This window comes from Chionomys nivalis, chromosome 7 (assembly GCF_950005125.1).
Source record: "Chionomys nivalis chromosome 7, mChiNiv1.1, whole genome shotgun sequence".
In the NCBI taxonomy this organism is placed as follows: domain Eukaryota; kingdom Metazoa; phylum Chordata; class Mammalia; order Rodentia; family Cricetidae; genus Chionomys; species Chionomys nivalis.
The window spans coordinates 93522269-93542044 of record NC_080092.1 but is presented as its reverse complement, the minus strand read 5'-3'; positions in this window follow the sequence as shown (position 1 = coordinate 93542044).

Here is a 19776-nt window from a genome sequence, read left to right as displayed (position 1 = left end):
GGCCTTGTGACCTCCTGAGGTCTTACCGGAGTGGTAGTTTTCCAATGCTTTTGTGCCCGTGTCCCATCTGACATCACCACCAGCCCAGTGACACGGTCAGGTGTCGTCACATCTGACAGAGAAAGGCTTTCAGGCACATTTGAGTGCAGTCAGGGCTGGTGGCCAAGACCCAGGAGAACTCACCCCTAACCTGGCAAACGTGGGAAAGGAAGGCGTTTTGAAAACCTTTGGTGTGGAGATGTGGGGTTGGGAGGGTAGAGGGGCACGCTGGGGTGAGTCTTCTCTCCCTGCTTGTCCCACATCCTCCCGTTTTCACATACGAACATTGCTGCTGGTAGTGTTTTTACCGACTTTCTGTTAGCGAGTCCTTTACTATCCAGCTGAATGGAGTAAGGGATAGGGTTTGAGCCCCGTAGTGAGATGTCAGATTTTGTGGGAGAGCCTGTGGAGGGCCAGAATCATGGCTGGGTTCAGGTGGCCTTGTTTCTTCTAATGTTTTCCAGTGTGAGCCCCTAGAGGTTCTGTCCGTTCTGGGTTGCGATTGGATAGCTCACACCTGCATCCACCCTCCAGGTGGGATCAGGCATCTTTAGTGAGTGGCTTTCTTAGCACCTGGGGACGCCGAGGGACAGGCTTTATTAGCCTTGCCCCTAGATCACTGCACCTTCCTCTCTTGTGGTGAGAGGGAGGGGCATGGCTTCCTGCCCCTGGGGCCACTGTAGATGCTGTTCTTTGCCCTTTTAAAGTTTTAAACCGCTGTTTCTTTTCACTTTTAGAATTAAGCGTCAGGAAGCAGAGGTGCTTCCCTGAAGCCTCTCGGGGCATGGAAGGAGTCAAGCTTTCCATGCCTCAGGGTTTGCTTCCCTTAGCAGGGGTGCAGATGACTCCCTGCGACCTCTTCCAAGGGTGAACTCTGCCGTGACCTCTTCCCCTTGGCCTTTAGGGCATACTTGTTTAGGAGCTCGGCTGAATCTCAGGGAATCTGCGGTTGCTGGCAAGCCCACCTAAGAGTTCAGGTATTTGGAGTTTTAATTAGATTTCTGAGTGGAAACCAGGGATGTGGTTAACCAGAGACCCAAGCTGGTCCTGGCTTCTCATTCCACCCTGACCACCAGGCTGTCTGGGCCTTTCCGGGGTTGGTTTTTCTCATTATTTAAGCACCTTTTCTGTATCCTGGCCCTGCCTTCTCCTCATTGTTGTGGGAGACTCTGGATCCCCACGCCTCCTTCCAAACCCTTTCTCTAAGCCCTCATCTCCACGGCAACGTGTTTGCTTATAGGCAACAGTTTGGAAAAGGTGTGCCTGTGGCTGCACGTATGGTTCACTGGTCACACTGGCCATTTGATGGTGTCACTTGAATTTATATGCCAGACTCAGCCCAGGTCCTTTAGCTGCATCACTGGATTGTGGGTCAATCAATTACTCCTTCCCAGGTGACATCAGCTGCCAATCATTGGGGTTCTAGTAGGAAGAAAAATGAGCCAGCCTCCAGTCCCGCCCAGAGGCTACTTTTTTTTCATTTCCACGAGTCCTCACAGTCCTGAGGCTCTTTGAGGAGTATTCCTAGCATTTCCGACTTTGAGGATGGAGCTGTGGTTCCATACAGTGTCCTGCCCGCCCCATTCATTGTTGATATGGCCGGAATGGCTTTGCTAGGCCTCTGGGCTCAAGTTCTCGTCTATTAAAGGAGTGTGTTTACCTTTTTCAGAGAAACTGGCTTGACCCAGCCTAAAATGATCCTGGGTTTCAAATAACTGAGGGGTTTGGAGTCTGTGCTTTGGGGGCATTGGTTTCCTTCTCCCTGATTCTTATATCATCCGCATCCTGCTTCCTTCTTAAGTTAACTTCTGGTGGGGACAGGAGGGGCAGCATCTAAGGCCTCCTGATTGCAGATCCCTTGTGTTAGGATTCATTAGGGCAGATCCCGCTCCCCCTCCCCCACTCCATTCCCCATTGTGGCTATGGCCAGGAGATGGATCACATGATTGGTTCCTTTGAGATCATATGCTTCACATGAAAGCACAAACTCCTAGGAAGCAGAAGTAGATGTGGGGAGATGCCCCTCAACACTTGATGTGAGTAACTCGGGCAACTGGGCTCATCTGAGTGTATGCTTCCCTTTGGGCAAGGAGTTTGGGTTGGCTTCTTGTGAACCTGGTGCCTAAGGGGTCCTGGGACATGCTCCTGGAAAGCTGGCACATGGGACATGCCCTACTCGCACCTTCCTCCTCTACCTCCATGAATCCAAGTGTCTGGTTTTGTGTGGAGACATTGCTGTGCTCCGCCGTGGAGCCAGGAGTTTGGTTCTTGGGTTGCTAATTCCAGCCTCGCCATGAGTCACTTGTGACTGGCTTATTGTTCCTCCACACAATTGTCATAGGGTAGCAACCCAGTGCTTAGAAGGGCACCTCTAAGAAAGAACACCTCTCATCTGTTTTTTTTTTTTAAAAAAAAAAAAAAAAGAAAAGAAACCAGTTTCCTAACTGAGAGCATCCTCAGGCCCGTGCTATTCTTCCCCACGTCCCTCGGGGGAGACACATTCTGTCCTTTTCTGACATTCACAGCCCAATGCCAGGAGCTGGGGGCAATGGATTTGGGCAGACTTCTTGCCAGACTCGTGTGTTTGGCAGCCTGCAGGGAAGTCGAGAGCCCAGGGAAGCCAGACATGGAGTCAGCGGTGCAGGAGTTGGCTGCACAAGTGGCTGTATTGAGATGGCTCCTTTTTTGTTCACACGTTCACGTGCCAACTTGGAAGGAGATCTCCCGGGTGCTCCGAGTAAGAGGTGACTTTGATCTCCAGGCTGTGGCGCTCGAGGCAGGGAGAGGGGCGACACTCAGTAGTGCTTGCTTTGTCTGCGTGCTACACAGGTAGGCTTTGAGGAGCTATGACTCATGCTCATGGGTTGTGTGAGCCCTTGAGAGAAGCTATGCAGCCCTGGCAGGTGCTGCTGGCTGTCCTTATTTACCACTGTCTAGAGGGGAGCGGAGGGGGGGTGGTGGAGACAGCTCACCCTCACAGATAGATTATTTCTGTCTGAAGCTTGAATAGGCTTGCTTTGTTAGGGGGTGAAGGGGGAGAAGAGGGGGCAGTTCTTATACATGAAAGGGGTCCAGGGGGCTTAAAGCAGGTTGCCGTCGCTGGGGTTGTTCCATTTACCAGATGAGGAAATTGAGGCTCCTGGGATTTATGTCACTCATCTGAAGACACCAGGGTCATCAATAACAAAGCCTCTAGCTGAAAGCCTGTAGGTATATTTCCTCTGGGAAGTTCTAGAAGTCACCAATCAAATGAGTTGCACCATGCGTCTATGGCTGTGATTTGTCCTTTACCCCTGACTCCCAGTGACTGACTGTCTTCTTAGGGCCCTTTTCCCTTCTGTCTCTCAGTTCACTGGAATTAGATTCTCGCTCCTCTGTAGATGAGACAGTATGGCCTGTGAAATTAGTAATCAGTACCCAAACCGCAAGGTCCCTTACTGGGGTCTGCCCCATAAAGAATTCTCCTTAAGCACCCCAGAGGCCCAGGGTATTCCCCCACCTCTGCTCCTCTCGTTTGCCGCTCTCGTATCCCTCCCTTGTGGCGTCAAGTTTGGAGAAGTGTCAGTCAAAATGCATAGCATTTCCCAGCTCACAGAGTCTGGACCAGATATAGACAGGTCTGTCTTCAAAGCTCGTTCATTCCCCCAATGCTGCCCTGTCTCCGCTTTAGACAGTGCACATGCCCAAAGCATGCCTCAGCATCAGGGATTTCACTGTGGAAATCCAGGGGATGGTGTTGAAGCCTGGGTTTGTTGAGTTCAACTGCTATCCTCTTTGGCATCTGTAATAGTTGGCCTTTAGAATGCCGATCCTGGGAACAGGGGCAGGGGATGTCCCAGCATCCTCAATAAAGAAGGCTTGTGAGGATGGGTTGTATGTTTCCACAGAATGATGAGAAAACAGATGGATCCATTGTCAATGGTTTCCCATGCTCAGTTCTCCGAGACAGCAATGTGCTATTTATCCTGGAACTCAAGAGTTTAGCATATAGGGCGGATCCATTGCTGGGATCACTCTTTGGACCTAGGGAGAACTATCCAGCACCACCTTCTGATGGGGTGCTGAGATGTCCTCCCTTGTCTGAGATGCACCCCCATCCTGCCATCATGCACTGGGTCTTTTGTGTAGAGTACTCTTTAACCGACATGACTAGGAGGGTGAAGAACAGAAGAAGCCCCTTTGTGACCTTGAGACTGAGGGAAGACTGGGGTTGATGTATGTATCATTCATTTGAGTAGGCAGGCTCAGATCCTTCCTTCTACTTATTAAAGATATTTAGACACATGCATACATATGCACACAGATGCATTCATATGGAGATCAGAGGACACCTTTCAGGGGTCTCTTTCCACCTTGTTTTTGAGGTAGGATCTTTCTTGTTTTTGTTACTGCACTGCTTGTGTGAGCATCCCTTTTCTTGTCTCTGTACCCATCTCACTGTGGGAGTGTTGGGGTTATAGATGTGCACCATAGTGTCTGGCTTTTTAAGTGGGTACCAGGCATATGCGCCTAGTGCTTTTACCAGTGGAACCATCTCCCCAACACCCCCCATCCAGCTGAACGATCTCCCCAATAACCCCCACCCAGCTAAACCATCTCCCCAACACCCCCCATCCAACTGAACCATCTCTCCAACATCCTCAGCTGAACCAGCTCCCCAACACCCCCCACCCAGCTGAACTATCTCCCCAACACCCCCCACCCGGCTGAACCAGCTCCCCAACCTTAAAACCTGTGATTTGAAAAAGTCAGCTTCATGCTGCTATCTGTTTGGACTGAGGTATTTCTGTGCTTTCATGTGGCTGGATTTAACTGGGGAAGAAAGTTTCCATTTTCTAACTAGAAGACCCAATTCCCTTCAGGGTTTTTCTCTAGGAAGTGTAAAATGCGGGCTGTGGTTTCCATGGGGTTATGTGAGATGGTTTGTATAAAGGCAGTGTGTAGACTTCAGTACGTAAGGTGGGTAGGATGAATACCCAGCCTAGGAATGTATTGGCTTGACTGGCAGGGGCGAGGGGTGAGACGTGAGGAGAGGAGGCTCAGTGGTAGCCTTTAGCTCTTATGTCCTGGAGTCCTCAATGGCTGGTGTCAGCCACTGTACCTCTCCTGAGTCTCTCCTGGGTTACCTCCGCTGGGCTTGATTTCAGCCTGCTATACCCCTGGTCTCTCCTAGGCTGTATCTTCCTCCCTCCCTGTGCCCCCTCTCCCATAGCTCCCGGTGATTCCCAGCAGCGATGGTAAGCTAGCAGCCCATGTTTCCATCCTGTGAAACAGATTCAGCCTCACACATGGATTCAAGCACTCACTCTAGTTTTGCAAAGTTTTCTTCTGCACCCAACACTTTTCTTCCTGAGCCCCTTCAGTGCTGCTGTTTTGTAACCCGTGGCCACTGTCTCACACGCACCGGCTCCTCTCTTCAATGCAAGCACAGCTACCTGGTCTCTGAGTTTGTTATTCTTGCCGGCCTGGTGCCAATCTCAGGTCAACCTAAATCTCTTCAAGGTAAACCAGTAGGTAAGAGGCCCATGGTGTTCTGATGTTGGGCTGGTGCTTGGTCTTGGGTAAGGTAGAAGCTGGGATGGGAGTGGGAGTGTTCTTCGTCCGCGGCCCTATTGTACTTTCCAAATGTATTATGGGTTGGTGTGGAGTGGGCCCAGGGTCCTCGGGCTTCTGCTGTCCATGTTGGTTTCTATGCACCAAGTCCTGGTCGGTCCTTGTCACAGCCTTGTCATGTGTTGTGAGGCTTGTGACACATCATAGTTTAAGTGAGGGTCCTGCCAGCCTGCTTCAGAGTATGTGGTGACTCTCTGCCTCTTTGGTTAGTCTGGACCTTGACGATGTCTCTGCTTCCTTAGCTGCTTCCTGCGGATGGCCACCAACAAGGCAGGGAAGGAGGGAGGGCTGCTGGGGCTGTTCTGAGTGGACAGGGCATCCCTAGCCTTTCCAGGGAGACCTCTCACTTTCTCGGAGATGTGCACAGTCAAATAAGCGGAGTCAAAATGTGAAACCGCCCCATTGGGCAATCGTCACAAAAACCTCTGTGGTAGTTTGGGATGGCTTTTTTAAAAAAATGGCGACCTTGTACCAAAATGAGCAATTGAGAAGCACAGATGATTTCTCTCCTCTCAGATTTGGCAGAACATGATTTGTTTGAAGGTTTGGTGGGTGTCGTGTGCATCCTTTTGCTGGATGGATGTTGGAACTCTTATGACCTTTGGAAGATAGATGTTTAGGGCAAGCCAACCAAGGGCCTCCTCCTGGTTAAAAAAAAAAAAAAGTTTCTTTCTGGTCCCACATCCTGGATTTGGGAGGCAGATCTTGTGCTGACGGAGACCCGGATGCCAGTAGAATTCTGCTCTGTGGGGGCTGTTGAGGCTCAGCCATTCAGTTGCTCCTGCCGCATAGAGAGGCCTTGTCACAGCCTGGATTGTTCTGGCCATGAGAAGTACTGCCACCCCCCCTTCCTTTCCCTCTAACTTCCCTCCCCTCCCCTTAGGAAAGAATCCCCCCCCCTTCCAGCATCCCTGTCTTTAAGAATTCCCTCCATTGTAGCCCTGGGACAGAGACCCTTCTGTGAGCGTGCTGGAGGCCTGTCCTGGGGACACCCCGCCCCCCCTATTAAAAGACCATTGGAACAAGCTCCCCATTCTCCTCTGGAGAGGGTCCCTCTGTCCCAGGCCAAGGGACTCTTAAGGGAACGCTTATCCTGGGACATTCAGTTTACAAAGACTCCTGCAATGTCAGATAAACTCACTCAGCCAGCATGGGGAGGGGGGACAGGAGAAGGACAAAACCCCCTTTATTTTCACCCCTGCAGGGAGACCAATAAAGACTTTGTGCTGGAGAGAGCAGGGGTCTGAGCAAACAGAGGAAGGGGGTCTGCACTGGCTTTGGTGGGAAGAGCCGCGCGGGTCACTGTCACTGCAGCGTGGGGGACATCTTGGCATGGGACGGTCAATTGCAACTTTCACATCAGGTAACTGATCCTGATCCTAAAGTCCTCCCTCCCCCGTCTCTGGGAAACCGAAAAGACCTTTGGCAAGTTGTTCTTGCTGGCCGGGAGAAGTCCCTAGGTGGGGTGGTTTCATTTTTACTTTTTTCCCTATTATTTGGATAGGGAAAACCTCCCCATTCAGTAGACTGGCCTCCAGCTGTGTGTGTATTTTAGAAGATTCATGGCCTTCAGGACTTTGGGTGTCTCAGTATTGGGGTGGGTGACCATCTGTAAGTGCCATCTCTGTGTGTGGTGTGTGGTGTGTGGTGTGTGTGTGTCCCTCACTTCTTGGAGTAGACTTGGCTGTCTTATGACACAGTGACTTTCCTCAGTTATGTAAACCAAGAAGTTCTACAACTAGCCATTTTGGAAGGAAGGGCATCCATTGGATGTTGTTGAGCATCTACAGAGAACAATGGATCCTGTGAACCAGTCACTGAGTCTGACATCACTGATGAGCCGGTCACATCACACACACACACACACACAACCACACACACACACACACACACCTTGCAAGATTCTGAAAGGGAAATTGCCTTGCCTTGAGTTATTTCCTGAGGCTTAAGGTTCCAGCACTGATGATCCTAGAATGTGTGTGTGTGTGTGTGTGTGTGTGTGTGTGTGTGTGAGAGAGAGAGAGAGAGAGAGAGAGAGAGAGAGAGAGGAGCAACACGTACGGGCATGTACGACAAAGCTAGAAGTTGTACCCTAATGGCCCAGGACAATTGTCTGGTGTGTGGTGAGGCTGAGTGGATGAAAATCATAGCAAAATGGTTATTGATATTGCCAGGCCCATGCCTTTCAGGAACAGGGTCTGGGTTGGGCTTTATCCATGGCTTTCCTGACACTTCCCAGCCTCTTCTTTAGGCACTAGCTGAGCATTGGCCATATTGGTTCAAGAAAGTGAAGGTGTGTGCCTAGGTGGTCTTGTCTCTAGAGGGCTCAGCATATACCCGTGAGGTCATGGTAAAGAGGCTTGAGTCAGCCCAGACCACTGGGACTATGGCGCCTGACTTCTTTGGCATATAAGCTAGATTTAGGAAGCTTGCTATCATAGTCTGACCATAAGGACCCTTCCCTGCCAACATTTCTAGAGAGGGGAGTCCTCACCCCTTACCTTGGAGGGTCCCTCTATCTGTGATCCTGTTTCTATTTTTTCCTCAAGAGGTGTGGTGGACCCTGAAGTTGGTATGTATAAGTGTATACATGCATATGTATTGTACATGTGCATCTATGCATGCGCTTTGTGTGTCTGTGTGTGTTGGACTGAGTGCTACAGAGGCAGGAGGCTCCTGAGTCCTGATCCATTGCCCCTGTTCTTCCTTTCCTCTCCCAGGCAGAGGCAGGGAGCAATGGCAGGTGTCTAAGGACCGGGCCCATCCAGGTGGGCTTTGTGACTGAGTTCAGAGTCCTAACTCATGTAAGAAAGCTCTGAGATCAGAAGGGTTCACACTCTGCAGGCATGAAGTCATTAAAACATTCTTGAATAGCCAAGTCCCACTGTGGGACCTGTGGTCCTAACTCCAGATGCTGCCTGGAGTGCCAACCAAGATCACCTTGGGGCAAGGTGAATCCTGTAATGCCAGGCCATGGAGGAGAGGTGCTGGTGGGGACCAGCCCCTCCTGCAGATGGCGGGGCCTCCTGGGATTTGTGGGATGCATATCCTATAGGAGGTGGCCTATGGTTCTCAGAAAGAAGCATAGCGTATGGCCATGGACAGATGTGCCTTATAGCAGGGGATGGGCATGGATTGGTTCTCCCAGCCACACTTAATCGCCCATGGCAGTCACTGCCTCTCTTAGGGTTCCTTGGTCACTTCTTTACCATGCTGAGAATGCCCACCCCTTGCATCTGGGTGTTTGGGACCACTCACTGGATAATAGAGAGATCCGTTTCATTCCTCAGCTGGGAGCTTGATCAGGTAGAGAAGCGGGGAGTGCTGTGTCCGATGGGAGTAGCTGGGTCTCTCAATCATAGCTTCTTCCCCCTCCTCCCCCTCCTCCCCCTCCTAGATGGCTCTCTCTGCCTTGCTGAGTCTCTGGCCCTTTGCAGGCTGAACACCAGCCATGCGTTCTCAGGTTCTCCCCAGGTCTGTATGTTTGGGATGTCACGTGTGCAAAGCATGCTGGGCCGCATCATCTCCTTGCGTTTCTCTGGGACTCAGGTCCACCCTGTCCTGGCTCATGAGTCCCCAGACCCTCATCTCTGCGTGGAGGGGATGGCAGGGTATGAAGAGTCATGGTGCTGACCTGATTGGTTTGTGTTACTGAGCAGCCCTTGGAGGTGACTGCTGGATATGGGGGCCAAATGAGCGGTGGGGGCTCCGCGTAGCTGGCTGCAGAGCCTGGGTACCTGCTGTCTTCTTCACACTTCTTCTCCTTGCTCTGCCAAGATAGAGGCTCTGGGAATTTCTTTGCTGACTCCCGAACCCTACCAGGTTGGAAGAGTCCATGTGCCCCCGCTCCCCCCATGCCAGGCAAGATGACCTATGTCTGATTTCTGGTTCATTGCTCTTGCATGCGGTTGCACCCTACCTTCCAGTAGCCCTGGTGGTCGATAGTCATATATAGGGGTACGGACAGTCTGCAAACACGTCTGGGGAGCCCTACTGACTTGGCTTGTCAGGGAGGAGCATCCACGAGTATTTGGCTTTGTCCCTCTGCTACCTGAACTTTTTTTTTTTTTTAAGGGCTGGAAGAAGTGTACCCTGGTAATAAGAGATGTTTTGGAAAACTTGCAGAAGATCACGATTTATCGTTGGCACCTGCTTATGAGCCAGAAGGAGGGGCTGGGTTAGGGACACCTCTGGTCTCTGGACAGTCCTTCCAGAAGAACATGAGGATGGGGCATGCTTTAGCACAAATCTTTCCCTCCCCCGTCCCCCCTGACATAAGACTCTTGTTATTCAGCCAGGGTAGAGATACACTCTGCTCCAGGGAGACTTCAGACAGGGCAAGGCTGGGAGGGTGAGCAAGTTAGTGGCAGGAGGTGTGTGGGGGGGAGCAGAGTCATTTATTAGGTCTATGGAAACAATACAGTGTTTGTCTCCTGGGGATGGCGGTGCTGGGGGAGGCAAGCCAAGATGGGCCCGGGCAGAAAGAAAACAAGCACAGGTTTGACGAAAATGTGGTGACCCCGAGGAGCAAGGAGAAAGACGCCTTTGTCTTGGGAGGTCGGGGCAGGGGGTGCAGGCAAGGAGGCCTGTGGTGTGGGGCAATTGCTGCCTCTCTTCTAGGGTCCTTGGCCCCTAGAAGGGGCTGAAAGGCACTGAGACGCCTAGCTTGATGGGGTTTCAGGAGTGGCCAGCCCAAGGCCTTACATCCTGGGTTTGTTTGTGTGTTGTGTTCTTTATCAGTCTCGTCCTTTGAGGGTGCTGGGGGGGGGGTACAGCATGGAGTGCACCCCACTCCAGGGTTAGGAGGAAATGTGGATGAACGGTTTGACCTGGTGGATGTGTGCTTGGTTCTGTGTGTGGCTCGCTCGCTGCGTGGCATGGCTGGCTGATCTGGTGCCAGGAGAGATGTCCCTGGGTCTCGGAGATCTGCCAGTGGGACCCAGTGTGAATGAATGGTGCTGGTAGGGACTGTGTATGTCGTGCTGCTTGAAGAAACAGACTCCTCGCACAGGCCACCCCTAGAAGACTGTCACGGTTCACGTCTAGACACCTCTGCGGTTGTGTACCCTCACCCTTCTGACTCAGTTTCCCTTCTCACTATCAGTTCATTTCTCCTCCGTGGGATTATGGGTATAACGGGCCCAGGCAGCCCTTGAACTCACTCTGTTGTCTAGACTGATCTCAGACTTGTGATTTTTCTGCCTCAGTCTCCTAAGGACTGGGTTTATGGCCTTCATCGCCATGCCTGGCTCATTTTGCCTGTATGTATATGGGTCTTTGGCCTGCACGTATGTCTATGCACTCCTTGTATGCAGTGCCCAGGAGGCCAGTAGAATATGTCATATTCCTTGGACCTTGAGTACATGTGGTTATGAACTGCTGTGTGGGTTCTGGGAATCAAATCCGGGTCCTTTGGAAGAGCAGCTGGTGCCCTTAATCACCAAGTCATCTCTCCAGTCTCTTGGTTTTGCTTTAACTGAGAGGTTTTTAGACCCCTGACTCCTTGGCAGAAGCATTTGTCTCTGGTCTGTCCCTGGAGCCCTTGCTGAATTTGTCCTTGTTACGTGACAGCAGCTGTGGAAACCCTGAAGGACAGTGTGGTGCTGGGTGTGGCCTTTCTGGTCTGACAGACTCAGTCCTGTGCAGTGGGGACCACACAGGGAGCTCTCAGGGGCCTGGTCGGCTTCTCTGCCCCCTCGCACTGGGCAGGGACTAGACATATTCTGAGAACGTTCTGGAATGATGGTTGAGGTTGTTAGGCTGTGGCTATCAGCTATTGTCAGCCCAGCGGCGCACATGCCTGCACATACGTGTTCAAGAGCTCTTCCCAAGGAGTTTAGGAGGTTGACACTCTGTGACCTCTATGTGACTGATGGGGAGACCGAGGCACAGAGAGGGAAAGTAAGTTGCTGCCAGTCACACAGCCTTTTAGGTGGTACCACTTGGCCCCAAACCAAGCCCTCTGACTACAGAGACCATGTTCCAAGAGCTCAGCAGTGCTGCCTGCCCCACTGGGGACTGCTGTGTGGCAGCCTTCCTCAGGTCACGTCTGCACTGTCAATAGCTCTGTGTGGGTAACTGGTCTTTATCTTGGATTCACAGTGGCAGCTCCCGTGGGTGACAGGTCACATTCAGCCTAAGGAATCGAGGTGATCCTCTTGCAGTGACATTCCATCCCTAGGTCAAGGGGTGTGGACCTTCTGACCCGTGGACACAGCCACAGCGGAGTCTTTGTGTCATCAGAGAAGCCAGAAGGTGCAGCCGGAGAGGCAGAAGGTGAGGGCTCACTTCCCCTGTATGGGGAGGGTGCTCTCTGTCTCTCTGCATCTCCGTGCGCCTGTTGCCTTGCAATACCATTGCTTTTCTCAGGGTTCCATCCTTCCCTCTGCCTGCCCTTGCAGGAGACACACTGCTGAATGATTCCTGAGTGCCCATCGTGTGCTGGCCTCTGCGACACTCTGAGAGAGGGAAAGGGACAGAGACCACAGAGATCTCTTTCCTTCGCACCCAGATATTGTGAACGGTCCCTGGTTTTGATCTGGCATTCCTGGTACAGCCTGAAGTGCTGAGTGCCCTCCCTAGTTGGTATCCTAACTATGGACCTTTATTTTCTGGTTTACTTATTATGTGTACATGTATGTGCACACATGCATGGGCAGGTATGTGCGTGTCTTCTTGTAAGGGGAGCAGAGGCCAATGTCGGGCGTTGTCCCCATGAACAATCCCCCTTGTGTTTTGGGACAGGGTCTCGTGCTGGGACCCGAGGCTTGCTGATTCAATCAGACTGGCTGGATGGGAAGCTCTGAGGACACACCTTCCTCCCTCGCTCTGGGATTACAAGTGCTTGTCACGGCTTTGGCTTTTTACATAGGTGTTGGGGCAGAAACTCAGAGCCTCCTGCTCACATGATAAGCACTCAACTGACTGAGCCATCTTCCCAGCCTGAAGGCTGCCAGGATTCAAACAGATCTCTCGACTGGGAAACCTGTGTGTCCTTCCTAGATGCCCGTCTCCCTTCAACGTGGTTCATCCTTGGCCCTCTTGGGGACCGACATGGGAGCTCCCATCCTGTACTTTGGTTCCATCTTGGCTTTTCTCTCCCTCAGAGCCTGACTGAGAGCGTCCCCTGCTACCCTGGGTTGCTTCTGAAGCTGTCCACGAAGGGCAGGGAGGCTGGCATGTGCGGAGATGCCTGGGCAATGGCTGGTTTGCTTTGGGCTTTGCCAGTGCCCTTTTGAGATACTTGCTACAATAGTGTTACCTGCCTTTCATGTCTGGCTTCCTTTAGGAGTTCTGAGAATGAGGGGCACTAACCCTTCATTCTCTAGGTCATCCAACCTGGTGGACTCTTGGCAGTAAATAGGTTCACGGACACCAAGGATTATCTGGGGGGTTTGGAGCTGCCCTTCGGGATCAGAGCCTTGTCTCGTCCCGCACTGCCTGGCCTGCCTTTTTATGCGCTTCCCATCTTGCGTGCCAGTTTTAGAGACATGAGCTCCTCCTTCCAGGCCACCAGGACTTAATTAACTGGCAATTAGCGTAAGTGGAAGATTAGAACACAGGCCAGCTCTGTTTTCAGCCAGGAAGGACTTGACTCCCCTACACATTGTTCCTGCCCCTTCAAAAAGACTTGGGCATGAAGAGGCAATTGCGAATCGTTCCTCCTTCCCCAGGCAGGCAGAAGCTGATCCCCGCCCCCCGCCCAGGTGTGCCGTATATGAAAACTGAGGTGTGTTCTGCTCTCATTTCCGCCCTCTTCCTCCTCACTATCCATTCTCACGCCAACCCGAGGACACGGGGATGAGAAACCATGTTTCTAATTTCCAAAGGAGTATTGAATGTCTGAACATTACATTGAGGGTAGGGCCATAGCGAGAACCCCAGACTTCCCCGGGGAGGGGGCGGTGGCGGTGCTCCCAGCCCAGATTCCGAAAAGGACAGGTGAGGTGTCTCTGGGCTGCGCAGAAGGGCAGAGTGAACCAGACCACTGCCTTCCAGGGGAGGGAGGCTGCTGTGGTCTTGGAGTGGTCCATGTTGACTGTGAGGGGGGAATCCTCCTTGCTGGCTTGACTGGATTCAGTGTCACTTAGGAAGCACACTTGTGGGTTTGTCTGCGAGAGATTTCCCAGAGGCTTAGCTGACAAGGGAAGACCTGACCATCCAATAGGCTGGGGTCCTGCTGAAACCAGCGTGCATCTCTCTGTGCTTCCTGAATATGGATGCAATGCCGCTGGCCGCCTGCTGACAGGTTTTCCCCACCGCACCCTTAAACTGCGATTCAAAGGAACATTCTCTCCTTTAAGTTGCTTTAAGGGGTGGGGGATGAGAGTTTTGCACAAGATGTGGCTCTTGGGTGGGAGAGCACCCAAGGGTTGCTGGCTGCTGTGAGGCGTCACGTGTTCATGGCATGGTAGGAAAAGGTGGGAAGTTTGTTCGGAGGCAGGAGGCCTGTGGATTGCTCAGCAGGAGGCCATAGGGCTGTGGCTGTTCACATCCTCAAATCAGGAACAGGAGGGAGGGGAAGGGAGATGTGGGGCTCCGGTCGCTTTCTTGCACTTATCCAAGGAATCTCTTTTCCTCTTGGCCCAGGTGTGGGATTTGCAGAATTGTGGGATTCGAGTCCCCGTTTCTTGGCCCTTTGTTTCCACATTTGTGTGTCCTTCTCTCCCGTTTGTTACTACTGAGGCACATGACGCTTTTGTTTTCTTTTATTGTGGTATTTGTGTAGTGTACGTGCCTGTGTGTAGAGCTGTGTGTGTGTGGTGTGTGTGCGTGCGCGTGTGAAGGCCAGAGGGGCATATCAGGTACCCTGCTTTCCCCAACTCCTGTAAGCCAGGGTCTCTTACTGGAACCAGGCTGGCAGCTAGCATGCCCCAGCAATCCTCCTGGCTCTACACCCCCATCCCAAGGTTCCAGGTGTGCACACACTCACACACAAGCTTCCAGGTGTGTACACAGTCACACACAAGGTTCCAGGCGTGCACACAGTCACACACAAGGTTCCAGGCATGCACATACTTGCACACAAGGTTCCAGGCGTGCACACACTCGCACACAAGGTTCCAGATGTGCACACACTCTCACACAAGGTTCCAGACGTGCGCACACTTGCAGACAGGTTCCCAGGCATGCACACAGTCACACACAAGTTTCCAGGTGTGCACACACTGACACACAAGGTTCCAGGTGTGCTCACACTCACACACAAGGTTCCAGACATGCGTTCACTCGCAGACAGGTTTCCAGGCATGCACACAGTCACACACAAGGTTCCAGGTATGCACACATGCACACAAGGTTCCAGGCGTACACACCCTCACACACACAGTTCCAGGTGTGCACATACTCGCACACAAGGGCCCAGGAATGCAATACTTGCACACAAGGTTCCAGACATGTGCACACTCGCACATAGGTTTCCAGGTGTGCACACACTCACACACAAGGTTTCAGGCGTGCACACACACGACACAAGGTTCCTGCCATGCACACGCTCACACTACTGGCTGTTTACAATACACAGTTGGGGTCTGCATTCAGGCCCTAATGCTTTTGCCACAAACTCTGTCACCCACTGAGCATCAAACCAGCACCCTGACTTGTCATTTACGTTTACTGTGTTCCTGATTCTTTGACATCTCTCCCTTTCTGTTTTACCATTTGACCTGGCTGGGTCTTCTGGGTCCTGGGCGGAAGCTGCACAGGTGGCTGTGGGTAGGGTCCGCATTTAGTGGGTGAGGGGCTCCAGGAAAGCAGTTCCTGATGGGGTAGCAGGGCAGGGCCAGGAAACATTGTCCAGCCTTGAACCTGGAGCTGCGTGGACACATTTTCGGCCCCCACCATCTCCTTGTTCTTTCCTCTCCAGCTCCAGGTCTTCGGAACATCCTGGCACACAACCGTAGCTTAAGGGCCATTTGTTCCTGCCAGTGGATTTTGGGGCGCAGTGACCCTTCCTCTGTGTTGGTTGTACTCTGTCTTCCTGCCCTCTGCTCATGCCTCCCATCTTGCAGAACCCCTTGGGCAGTTGGCATTCTTTGGGATTCCTTCCAGGTGCTGAACCTTTGTCCTCCCTTCCTAGCCACCCTGTTCTCTTGAGCCTTCAGTGGGCGGAGAGCTAAGCAAACGCCTCCCTCCAGAAAGAAAAGCTGCATCGTCCTACCCCAAGCTCGAGAGCCACCAGTTTCCCTGCCTTACAGATTGCTACGTAGTACTGCAGAGTGTGCGCATGTGTATGTGTGCATGTGTGTGTACACATGGGCCTGCATGTATGCATGTTCATGCATACTTATGATGGGGCTGCAGAGCCTTCAGCCCAGAGAGCTGGTCTAAGAAGTTGCCTTTGTAGTGGCATCTATAGCTGGCAGGTGTCAGAGCGGTGAGCAGGCTGCCCGTGGGGAGTGCTGGGGCTATCAGTGTGGACCGTGGGAGGAAGAGTTGCCAGGGGCCCGAGCTGAGGCCAGCCCGGTGTCTCCTTGAAAGACTTGGCAGATGTTCCTATCACATCGCTATGACAGAGACACCAGGCTCGTTCTATTCCCCCCTCTGATATGCAGTGGGTTTTCTTCCCCACAGCCTTGATAACAAACCACTATATTCTCAGGCTACCCCAGTGCCTTGGCATGGGTTTCTAAAGTTTTAATGATTACTCTTTCCCGTCCCCCAGTTTATTTTAACACAGATTGGAATGAAAAGAGCTCTCTCTCTCCCACACCTTTTAAAAATGTAAACAACAGAAACATGTGAGCTGACTGGTGTCTCCCACCTGGCACTGCTGGCTAACCCTGAGGCAATTGCCCGAGACCCCAAGAGGGAAAATGGTCCTCTCGGCCAGGGGCCAGGTGTGTTCCAGCCAGGCAGGAAGTGAGGAAAGCCCACGGAGCTGGCCACTGCCTTTCTCATCCTCTGAGCCCCACAGCCGTTCTTCCTTGTTGTATTTCCCCGAACTCCAGACAAAGCTGTCATTTTTTCCCCCTAGCAATTCTCTGTGTCTTGACTCAGGCCAAGGAGGTCATCTTCTTCCCCACCTGCCACCTCCCAACCCTGCCTCTTGGCCCTTCTGTCATCCACAGGCAGGCACTGTCTTCCTCTTGTCTCTACCTGCCTCTTATGGGCTTCTCCAGTTACTGTCCTCATTATGAACAGCGCACCCGGCAGGCAGTGTCTATCAGAGCCCCAGGTGAGAGCCATGGGCTAGCCACCAATTGCGCACATTCTCTTTCGGATCCTTCCTCTCTTGCCTCACCTGTGACATTGGATAGAGAGACTCCAACGTTCCCTTGTAAGCGTTTTAATGCTACAGTGTATCCCCCACTACACATATACATACATACACGTGTATGTTTATATACATGCATACACATACATACATATGTGCAGATGGATAGCGTGCAATGGTGGCTTGAAGTCCTGGCATGCTCTAATATGCATGAGCTGTGGGTCTATCAGAGTAGGGAGCCCACTTACTGCAGGGCTCTGTTTCTGTGAAGTACACAGAAATGACTATAGAGAAAGTAGGGTAGTGGCTGCCAGGACTCGAGAGGGGAGCCGGCGGTGGCCGATCAGTGGGTCCAGGGTTTCCTTTTATTAGAATGACAGCTTTCTGAAACTAGACATTGTCAATGGCCACACAACAGTATGGATATACACATGCCACTGCCCTGTATCCTTTAGGAACCATGTGTTGGTGGAGCGGCGGTGCTGGGTCCCGCCGCCCGGCTAGCTTTACCCAAAATAATTACACGGAAACTGTATTCTTTTAAACACTGCTTGGCCCATTAGCTCCAGTCTCTTATTGGCTAGCTCTTACATATTGATCTAACCCATTTCTAATATTCTGTGTAGCACCACGAGCTGGCTTACCAGGAAAGTTCTTAACCTGCGTCTGTCTGGAGTGGGAGAATCATGGTGACTCACTGACTAGGCTTCTTTCTCCCAGCATTCTGTTCTGTTTACTCCGCCTACCTAAGGGTTGGCCTATCAAATGGGCCTAGGCAGTTTTTTTATTTAACCAATGACCGTCCTCCATCAGCCATGACCAGAGCAGGATGCAGGGCTAGGGAGATGGCTGGGAGATAAAACTGGCTGACTGCTCCTGCAGAGGACCTGGGTCCAGCTCTCAACACCCACACCAGGCCACTCGTGGTCACGGGTAACACCAACCCCGGGGGATCTGATGGTTTCTGCATGATTACACGTACACATTAGGGAAAAAAGTGAGGCCAGATGATGGTGGTGCATGCCTTTAATCCCAGCTCTCGGGAGGCAGAGGCAGGCGGATCTCTGTGAGTTTGAGGCCAGCCCGATCTGCAAGAGCTAGTTCCAGGACAGGCTCCAAAGAAAGGTACATAGAAACCCTGTCTTGAAAAACAAAAACAAAAACAAAAACAAACAAACAAAAAAAAAAGTGACATGTGGTGTGACCATTGCCTTGGGGAGTATAAACTGGTGGCCATGGCATCTTTGTGGTGGGCTTTAAGAGGTTCAGAGATCGCTTTCTGTGTGGTTCTTGACTTTTTACCCCCAGTCCTGGGTACTTGTCCCAGGGCCTCACCGCAAGCTCCGCAAGCCCCGTCCACTGCACTGTGCCCCAGGCCCACTTAAGAAGTTTTTGACCTTACCATGGTGTGAAATTCTCTCTATGGAAACTCCACCTTCCCGTTGGAATCTGGGTCTTTTCCTGGGTTGGGTGTGATGTGACTTCATCCTCAGTCCCCTTCCGTGGCAGACAGCCAGCTAAAACCCTGGCCAGCTCTGTTAAGCCAAGAGGGGTCTGCGTCCCTAAGTCGGGGTGTTTGGAAAACTGGCTATATTAAGTGACTTTGAAGTTTGGTTTCCATTGTGTTCAGGGGATGGGACTTTGTCCTAAGTCAAGGGACATCTGCATGTGGCCTCTGTCTCTCCTGGAGCTTGAGTACCCTTGACTTCAAGGCTGTTTTGAAGGGTCCCCCCAGCAGGAAGCTTCCAGGCACCAGTTATTGTGGCTAACGGTATCAGCAGTGTTAGCCTTAGCATAAAAAAGAGGGGCCCTGGCTACTAAGAGGGATGATCTTGCCCTAGAGCCTGGACTCTTTCCCAGGTAGCCTGTGCCACTAGGATTCCACCATCCCTATTCGCTTGTGCCCTTTTGAGGTCCTTACTAGAAGCAAGATTTGAAGTTCCCCTTGACAATGGTGTTATTCACACGCGCGTATTAACAGAGTAAATCATTTTCTTTCGTTGAAAAGTGTGCTCTTTTTTTTTTTCCCGAGTGTAAATAAAACTAGACATTTTTATGGGTCCTTGATAGTGCTGTGGGCTGTGGCATGCACCTTATGACCACAAAGGTAGTCGTCCCGGGCTGGCAGTAGCTCCCCGTCCCCTGAACTGCATTGGCCCCTTACCTGTGGCTTCTCTACAGTCTGTACAGTTCTCAGGGTCCGCTGTAGGGTCCCCGTGCTGTGGTTCTTGAGACCGAGGCCTTGCTTGGAGACATGGTCCTTCAGGAGTGGCTGAAGCTCCCCACCTGTGCTCAGTGCTGGGACCACGAAGACGTGGGTGGTCATGGCACGGGCTGTTCCAAGCACAAGCTTTGCTTGGCCGTTTGTAGAAGATGTTAGGTCTTTGCATGGGTGTGTTTTGGGGGCAGAGAATGTGGCTTTTTATAGTCTATCTCTGTCCTTTGGGGCTTAGCCGACTTTGGCAGTCCCATTCTTGTGGTTGACATGGCGTCACTCTCTTCTGGGGAGTCATTTTGGGGAGATTGTTTTTGACAAAAGACTCAATGGAGCAAAAAGGAAATTAAGTCGAGAATATTGAAAAAGGGACCGTTTGGTCCTAAAGTTCAGTAGATCCTGCCCCCCTAATGAGCATACAAATGATGGCTCTCTGTTATATTATTTGTGCAGGGCAGGCCTGACCTGGGGTCATGGATGTCAGCCTTGCTGGGAATGGGAGGTGGGAGGGAGGGGGTATTGTCTTCCCTAACCCAGAAGATCCGTCAGGGGTTTCCTCCTTGTATTCTGTTTGCAAGTCAGTGTGTGGGCTCGTGACCATGTGCCTCGTGCTGGGGATGGAACCCAAAGCACACGGGCGCTGAGAACCTGGATGCCACATTCCTGGTGTCCCTTGCCTTGCCCCACCAGTACT